General features: G+C 46.6%; 1 pseudogene; it reads left to right on the top strand.

Annotated features, from left to right (window-relative positions):
* Window positions 1-297: 297 nt before the first annotated feature.
* On the top strand, window positions 298-478 carry LOC139263685 (U2 spliceosomal RNA; annotated as a pseudogene).
* Window positions 479-8,848: the final 8,370 nt, after the last annotated feature.

Raw genomic sequence — 8,848 nt, 5'->3', positions numbered from 1 at the left:
CTCATCCCTTGGAGCCCCAAGGGATCCCATAATCCCTTGGGAGCCCCAAGGGATCCCATAATCCCTTGGGAGCACAGGTATTTAAGGAGGCTTCACAGGTTTGAGAGGCACTCTGGAGACCTGCAATAAAAGACTACGGTCACACTTTACTTTGAGCTCACAGTGTTCAGTCTGACTCTTTCTCCATACATAACACTTACCATGACTGAATCATGAATGCAATCTACCCAATCCTGGCGCACGACTGAAAAACATAATGAATGTAAGTCACTGAACCAAGGTGTCACAATACAAACTGTAACTTCTTTGTCCTTTTGGCTAAGATCAAGTGTAGTATCTGTTCTTATCAGTTTGATATCCCTTATCTGGGGACCAAATATTAAATTGATTTTTGGAATGGAGATGGAACAGCGGCTTGCTCTGTCCACTCCACGCACCGACCTGGTATTACAGTGTTTCCAGGAACGGTGCAGCTTCCCCTCTCGGCCTTTTGGCTAAGATCAAATGTAGTAGCGCAAAGTGATCTTTGGCGCTGGAGTTGATCTGACAAGAATGAACAAAAAAAAACTGTAACTACCTTTGTACAATGCAAGGTCTGTTGTGAAATGCATGTTGAAAAGAAAAAAAAAATGTAAATGTACCGTCACCCATTCCGTGTACTGTATAGTGACACATGAAATGTAATTTGTTTGCATGTACTACAAGGTATCCCGTATTGGACCGAATTGCACTTGAACTGGAAAACAAGGAAATGTAATGAACGGAACTGCCGTCAGCACCCAAATAATAGTGTATGGGATTGCTGACCGCAGCTAAAGGTATTGAAATGCCTTTGAATGTACTGTACAGATTTTTTTATGAATAAAGTATATTTTGAAAAAAAAACTGTAACTTCCTTTCTTTGTACTTGCACAGTTTCTGATCCTGTATGTGAATGTAACAGGCCTGCTGCATGATCTCGCTGTGGGGAATGGATGGATGTATGTAGCCATGGATACACGCATGGATCACACCCAGAACCCACTGGAACCTCCACTGCATCACCGAACCATCCAAACTGGTAACCACTACCCAACGTTGTGGCAAAAGGACTTGGGGGTTAACAGGGAGAGAGCCAAGCCAAAGCACAGCCAAGGTGCAAGGGCTATTGGCACTTAAGTCTGGGGAGAGCTAAGCCAGAGCACATAGTGCAAAGGTAATCAGCACAAAGGACTTGGAGGAGAGTGATGTTATATATGCAGACTACAGATATATACTCTGTGTAGTCGCTGTATAGTTGCATAAGATGGAGACTTGTTACCTGATGTACTACCAATAAGGGTTACACTGTGTATATACTATGCTGGCACCACTAGAGGGTGCAACTGGTGGAGACTGGGGTTTCCTGCCCCTGTGGCAGAGGTGGTCCACCAGAGGGAACTGTGGTGGGAGACCTGAGGGTCACCTGCATAGATGTGCAGGGCCCAGTATAAAAGGCTGCCCACCATGCTTGTGCCTCACTCTGGAGTTATGAATAAAGGACCAAGGTCACTACAGTTTGAGTACAACACATTGCCTCATGGAGTCATTCATAAGTGCATTATAGACGTAACAATGTCTATACTTCTTAGCATTGTGCTTCTCTTTGTACCAGTGTGTGAAGTATGAGCTCATAACCCAGTCCTTGTACTTTACCTAGGAGCTATTTCTGTGGCACAAGTACACTTCTGGAACTGTAGTGGCCCCAGTTTCACGGAAGCTAAGTCCTGAGCTGACCTGCTGCAGGCTGCAACCCTCTGCAGTTACATGGCTAGCCTGGACCTTCCTTTCTGTCAGATGTGCAGGCATTAGAGTGGATGGAGGATGCGCTGGATGTGGTGCCTTCAGCCATGCCCATTCCTGCCAGCCCACACTTACTGCTCTGTTTCTTGTCCCTGAAATAGAAGCTTGTGGGTTCAAGCCCCATTCCAGGTACTTGAGCATATGATCTAAAATGACACTCCGAAGCAATGCTGAGGGATTACTGCATCATCCGAGGTGCTGTCTTTTATTTCCTCAGGCTGTGTGTCACCCAGTGCATAACCCTCTGCCTCACTCTTTAACTCCCCTGGGGTGGATGTCACAGAATTTCTGAGATGTTTATGCTCGATTTTAAGGGGGTCAATTGTGGGCAGGAGCAGAAAATGGGACAGGAGGCATAATGCCATATCCCAGCCCTCAAAAATGACATTCGGAAGTTCCCATCGGAGATTACATTGGCAGCAGGTAGTTTCCGTCCAAATATGGGTAGCTGAATTTAAATGCTATCTTAATGGGGTCCTGATATCAGAGTTATACCTCTGTTTACCACCAATGCTGAGACATCGCCTATAAAACAAGCACCCAGTGTTGTTAAATAATCACAACAAAGCATAAATCATTTAAAGGCTCATTGTAAGTACTGAGGAAAGTCTTGTAAAAAGTGTATTACTGAACCATTTTCCTGCTTGTTTTGCTTATTTTGCCTACCCATTGCAGTTTCTATGTTGGGCTTTGCATCTGCAGCTGTGGGGCTTGGCTTTTTGATCTGTGATTTAACAGAAGGAACTTTGGGTTGGATTTTCGGTTCTGGTCATTTTGGGGTAATAATGGTGACGGGTGGGAAAGTTTGTGTCCTCAGCCACAAAATTCATCAGCTGGGTCCTGAGTGTGGAGCAGAGCACTAAGGGAGGCGTTGCACACCTCTTTTAGGGCGCTAGGCCGGCTGACCAACTAAAAATCCCAAGCTAAAGAGCCGACCTCAGAGCGCTCTGAGAGAGGCTTGCGTGAAGAAGAAAAAATCGGCACAAAACACACAAAAAATATTCCCAATTTCTTGACCAGCCCACATTAGGATAAATCGTAAAAATAAAAATAAACAACAATCACACTTACATCATGCATTACTTACTCTACTCATTGCCGCTGAGACAGCTCTGATCGCCTGGTTTTCCAGGCTGTCCCACTAGGGTGCGCCACGGGGTGCTAGAGGCTCAGTGTCAATTCAAAATCGAAGTGCTGTCGAAACCGGTGGTGTTCCACTCTGGTTTGATGCTCCCGGGCAGTGCTGCTCAGCGCCTCCGCAAGATCGGCAACTAATTTCCCGGCGGGGCGCTGCAAGCTGACTGCCCGCCCGGAAACCATTCCCGCCGCCATCGCTGTCCCTCCGGGGCACTACAGGGGAGGCAGAAGACTTAAAATCCAGCCCATATGTTTTTTCCTTTGGTAATAGGTTATTTGAAGGATGATAAGGAGCAGAGATGCAGGGAGCGAAAGCTGGTCAGACAGCATCCATCCGCCAGCAACAGCGCTGTTGGCCCAAAATAATCTATACACTCAGGGAGTGAAACCCTTTTCTATTGATGAAGTTATTGGGTTTCTCCAATGGAGCATGCGCGGCTACATGTCATTATAGGCGGTCCCTCATATTGAGAATGACTTACTTCCACGCCAAAAAGGGATGAGTTCACAGGTGTTTTAATGAAGGACCTAATATTCCAGGTCCCGAACTACATATTGAAGGGTGGAAGATGCCTGTGCATAGATTGTTTTAACGTGTGGTGGCCGTTGCACACCAGCCACCACATGGGCTTGACAGAGCTAGGTCTTGGTCCAGTGGCAACCAAGATGACTGGAGACCAGCTCTGCTGCATGGACCTAGTGCGCGCACATATTGCAGTGTGGGCTGGCCCATGCTGCTCCTGGGCCCTCGCCTCTTCTGAGCCTTGAACTCACGCCTCTCCTGGGCCCTGATCACATCGCTCCATGATCACTCGCCGCTCCTGCTGTACCTGCCCACGCTCCAATCAGCGACCTGGACCTTGGTGGCGTCCAATCCTGTCGCCCTCTTCACAGCCGAAGCGCTGTACCTTGAAGTGGTGTGCTCCTTTGAAGGCCCCGACCTGCTGATGGTCCTTGCAGATCGGGGCCGCCGCACCGAATTCAGCGTGGCGGCCCCGACCTGCAAGAACCATCAGCAGGTCAGGGCCTTCAAAGGAGCAGCGTGCGGCCCGATCCGGCTACATGTGTGCAATCAATGACTCTCTATACTTTGGGGAAATCTGACACTGTAAATCAAGGTGCTATATCACTTTGGTTCTGGGGATCCGTGGCAATTATCTCTGGCAAACAATGCATCAGTCATTTGTTTAACGGCTCTATACACATCTAATTGGCTAATGTTGCAGATGTCCTCGGATGCAGCATGAAATCACTGTGTTACATAAGAATTCAGAGCTGTGTTGACTTTCACAGCCTGACAGTGCAGTACTGACAGTGCAGTACCTATTGTGAAAGTAGTCAGCAAGTCAGGTTCCAGCATGTGACACAACTCATGGATGAATAAACTGCTGAAGGCTTCTTTTCTCGCACCACTACAAAGTCAGCCTTCATATGCCTCCTTTGAAACACATGAGCATGTATCGGAGGGGACTGTTGAGAGGGGACGCATGTGCTGATACCCTGTGAGATAGCGCCATGTTAAAATCTCATTCCTGCCACTACCACTGGGCACTGGCTCTGTTTGGCCACTGCTGAACAAGAGAATAAACTGAATGATTGCAATCAGATTACTGAAGCCCTGAATTGTCTGCAGGACTCTGAAACTGATCGTAAGCCCTCTCTATACTGTCAGCCCAGGCCTCAAAGGCTGCAGTTCCAACATCCATGGCAGAAACTAAGAATGTTATTAGGGCCTTTGTGTCCACTGCAGATAGGCCAGGCTGAACTCATATCCATCATGGTGACTCCGATAAAGATTGTAGACTCCTCTGAAACACTCAATACCTGATGCACGTTCTTAAACACTATTCCTGAGTGTCTTCACAATTATTGCATGCTCTGACAATATCCTTATTTTAATAGATGAACACCTAAGAACAGGGTCTCGCAACTCCACAGCCTGAGCCAGATGTCTCATGACCTTTCAGGCACCAGAGTCTGCCATGTTATGTTCCTACCCCAGCTCCTCCTGCCCACTGCTCTGTATATCTCCCTGTGTAATTAAACATATGAACATATTGTTATACTCATAATAAATGGTCAGACAGAGTACGGTGTGTAATGAGCAAGTGTGATCTTAGGTCCTTTATTATGGTTCCAGAGTGCAGGTACCTCGTGGGTGGCCTGCTTAAATACTGTGCTCCAAAGGGATGCTGGGATCCCTTGGGACTCCAATAGGTAGGCCCTCTGGTGGACAGGTGTGATGCATGTTACAAGATTACATGGGGTTAAATACATAACATCATCCCCCGTGAAGTCAACAATACACATATTTACAAGGTGAGACGGCTGTTGGGGAGGGGGTGAACTAATATAGCAGGGGGATGGGAACCTATGCAGGGAGACAGAGGGAAGTAGAATGGGGGCAGAAGCAAAAGATAGAAAGAAGAAAAGTAAAAGTGGAGGGCAGAGAAACCAAGGCAAAAATCAAAAAGAGCCACATTACAGCAAAATTCTAAAGGGGCAAAGTGTGTTAAAAAGACAAGCCTGAAGGCTCTGTGCCTCAATGCGAGGAGTATTTGGAATAAGGTGGATGAATTAATTGCACAGGCAGCAATTAATGAATATGTTATAATTGGCATCACGGAGACATGGCTCCAGAGTGACCAAGGCTAGGAACTCAACATCCAGGAGTATTCAACATTCAGGAAGGATAGACAGAAAGGAAAAGGAGGTGGGGTAGCTTTGCTGGTTAAAGTGGAAATTAACGCAATAGTAAGGAAGGACATTAGCTTGGATGATGTGGAATCTCTATGGATGGAGCTGCGGAATACCAAAGGGCAGAAAACGCAAGTGGGAGTTATGTACAGACTACCAAACAATAGTAGTGAGACTGGGGACAGCATCAAACAAGAAATTAGGGATGCGTGCAATAAAAGTACAGCAGTTATCATGGGCGACTTTAACCTATATATAGATTGAGCTAACCAAACTGGTAGCAATATGGTGGAAGAGGATTTCCTGGAGTGTATTAGGGATGGTTTTCTAGACCAATATATCGAGGAACCAACTAGAGGGCTGGCCATCGTAGACTGGGTGATGTGTAATGAGAAAGGACTAATTAGCAATCTTGTTGTGCGAGGCCCCTTGGGGAAGGGAGACCATAATATGGTGGAATTCTTTATTAAGATGGACAGTGACACAGTTAATTCAGAGACTAGGGTCCTGAACTTAAGGAAAGGTAACTTCGATGGTATGAGACGTGAATTGGCTAGAATAGACTGGCAAATGATACTTAAAGGGTTGACGGTGGATAGGCAATGGCAAACCTTTAAAGATCACATGGATGAACTTCAACAATTGTACATCCCTGTCTGGAGTAAAAATAAAACGGGGAAGGTGGCTCAACCGTGGCTAACAAGATAATTAAGGACAGTGTTAAATCCAAGGAAGAGGCATATAAATTGGCCAGAAAAAGCAGCAAACCTAAGGACTGGGAGAAATTTAGAATTCAGCAGAGGAGGACAAAGGGTTTAATTAGGAGGGGGGAAATAGAGTATGAGAGGAGGCTTGCCGGGAACATAAAAACTGACTGCAAAAGCTTCTATAGATATGTGAAGAGAAAAAGATTAGTGAAGACAAATGTAGGTCCTTTGCAGTCAGATTCAGGTGAATTTATAATAGGGATCAAAGAAATGGCAGACCAGTTTAACAAATACTTTGGTTCTGTCTTTATGAAGGAAGACACAAATAACTTTCCGGAAGTACTAGGGGACCGAGGGTCTAGTGAGAAGGAGGAACGGAAGGATATCCTTATTAGGTGAGAAATTGTGCGAGGGAAATTGATGGGATTGAAGGCCGATAAATTCCCAGGGCCTGATAGTCTGCATCCCAGAGTACTTAAGGAAGAGGCCCGAGAAATAGTGGATGCATTGGTGATCATTTTCCAACAGTCTATCAACTCTGGATCAGTTCCTATGGACTGGAGGGTAGCTAATGTAACACCACTTTTTAAAAAAGGAGGGAGAGAGAAAACGGATAATTATAGTCCAGTTAGCCTGACATCAGTAGTGGGGAAAATGTTGGAATCAATTATTCATCATCATAGGCAGTTCCTCGGAATCGAGGTAAACATGCTTCCACTCTTAGCATGAGTTCTTAAGTGGCTGTACAGTCCAATACAAGAACCACAGTCTCTGTCACAGGTGGGACAGGTAGTCATTGAGGGAAAGGGTGGGCAGGGAGCCTGGTTTGCCGCAAGCTCCTTCCGCTGTCTGCGCTTGATTTCTGCATGCTCTCGGCGACGAAACTCGAGGAGCTCAGCGCCCTCCTGAATGCACTTCCTCCACTTAGGGTGGTCTATGGCTAGGGACTTCCAGGTGTCAGTGGGGATGTCGCACTATATCAGGGAGGCTTTGAGGGTGTCCTTGTAACGTTTCCTCTGCCCGCCTTTGGCTCATTTGTTGTGGACGAGTTCCAAGTAGAGCGCTTGCTTTGGGAGTCTCGTGTCTAGCATGCGAACTACGTGGCCTGCCCAGCAGAGCTGATCAAGTGTGGTCAGTGCTTCAATGCTGCGGATGTTGGCCTGGACGAGGACACTAACGTTTGTGCGTCTGTCCTCCCAGGGGATTTGCAGGATCTTGCGGAGACATCACTAGTGGTATTTGTCCAGCGACTTGTGGTGTCTACTGTACATGGTCTACGTCTCTGAGCCATACAAGAGGGCGGGTATTACTACAGCCCTGTAGACCATGAACTTGGTGACAGTTTCGAGGGATTGGACTTCAAACACTCTTTTCCTCAGATGACCGAAGGCTGCACAGGCGCACTGGAGGCGGTGCTGGATCTTGTCGTCAATGCCTGCTCTTGTTGATAGGAGGCTTCCGCCTGTTGCACCTGCATGCCATCGCTAGAATCAATTATTAAAGATAAAATAGCAGCGCATTTGGAAAGCAGTGACAGGATTGGTCCAAGTAAGCATGGATTTATGAAAGGGAAATCATGCTTGACAAGTCTTCTGGAATTTTTTGAGGATGTAACTAGTAGAGTGGAGAAGGGAGAACCAGTGAATGTGGTGTATTTGGACTTTCAAAAGGCTTTTGACAAGGTCCCACACAAGAGATTGGTGTGAAAAATTAAAGCACATGGTATTGGGCGTAATGTACTGACGTGGATAGAGAACTGGTTGGCAAACAGGAAGCAGAGAATCGGGATAAACGGATCCTTTTCAGAATGGCAGGCAGTGACTAGTGGAGTGCCACAGGGCTCAGTGCTGGGACCCCGGCTATTCACAATATACATTAATGATTTAGATGAAGGAATTGAGTGTAATATCTCCAAGTTTGCAGGTGACACTAAACTGGGTGGCGGTGTGAGCTGTGAACAGGACGCTAAGAGGCTGCAGAGTGATTTGGACAGGTTAGATGAGTGGGCAAATGCATGGCAGATGCAGTATAATGTGGATAAATGTGAGGTTATCCACTTTGGGGGCAAAAACAGGAAGGCAGAATATTATCTGAATGGCGGCAGATTAGGAAAAGGGGAGGTGCAACGAGACCTGGGTGTCGTGGTACATCAGTCATTGAAAGTTGGCCTGCAGGTACAGCAGGCGGTGAAGAAGGCAAATGGTATGTTGGCCTTCATAGCTAGGCGATTTGCATATAGGAGCAGGGAGATTTTACTGCAGTTGTACATGGCCTTGGTGAGGCCTCACCTGGAATGTTGTGCTCAGTTTTGGTCTCCTAATCTGAGGAAGGACATTCTTGCTGTTGACGGAGTGCAGCAAAGGTTCACCAGACTGATTCCTGGGATGGCTGGACTGACATATGAGGAGAGACTGGATCGACTGGGCCTGTATTCACTGGAGTTTAGAAGGATGAGAGGGGATCTCATAGAAACATATAAAATTCTG

The sequence above is a fragment of the Pristiophorus japonicus genome, chromosome 4, assembly GCF_044704955.1.
Source record: "Pristiophorus japonicus isolate sPriJap1 chromosome 4, sPriJap1.hap1, whole genome shotgun sequence".
Taxonomy (NCBI): Eukaryota; Metazoa; Chordata; class Chondrichthyes; family Pristiophoridae; genus Pristiophorus; species Pristiophorus japonicus.
The sequence above is the reverse complement of the archived record's forward strand: the minus strand, read 5'-3'. Positions and strand labels throughout refer to the sequence as shown.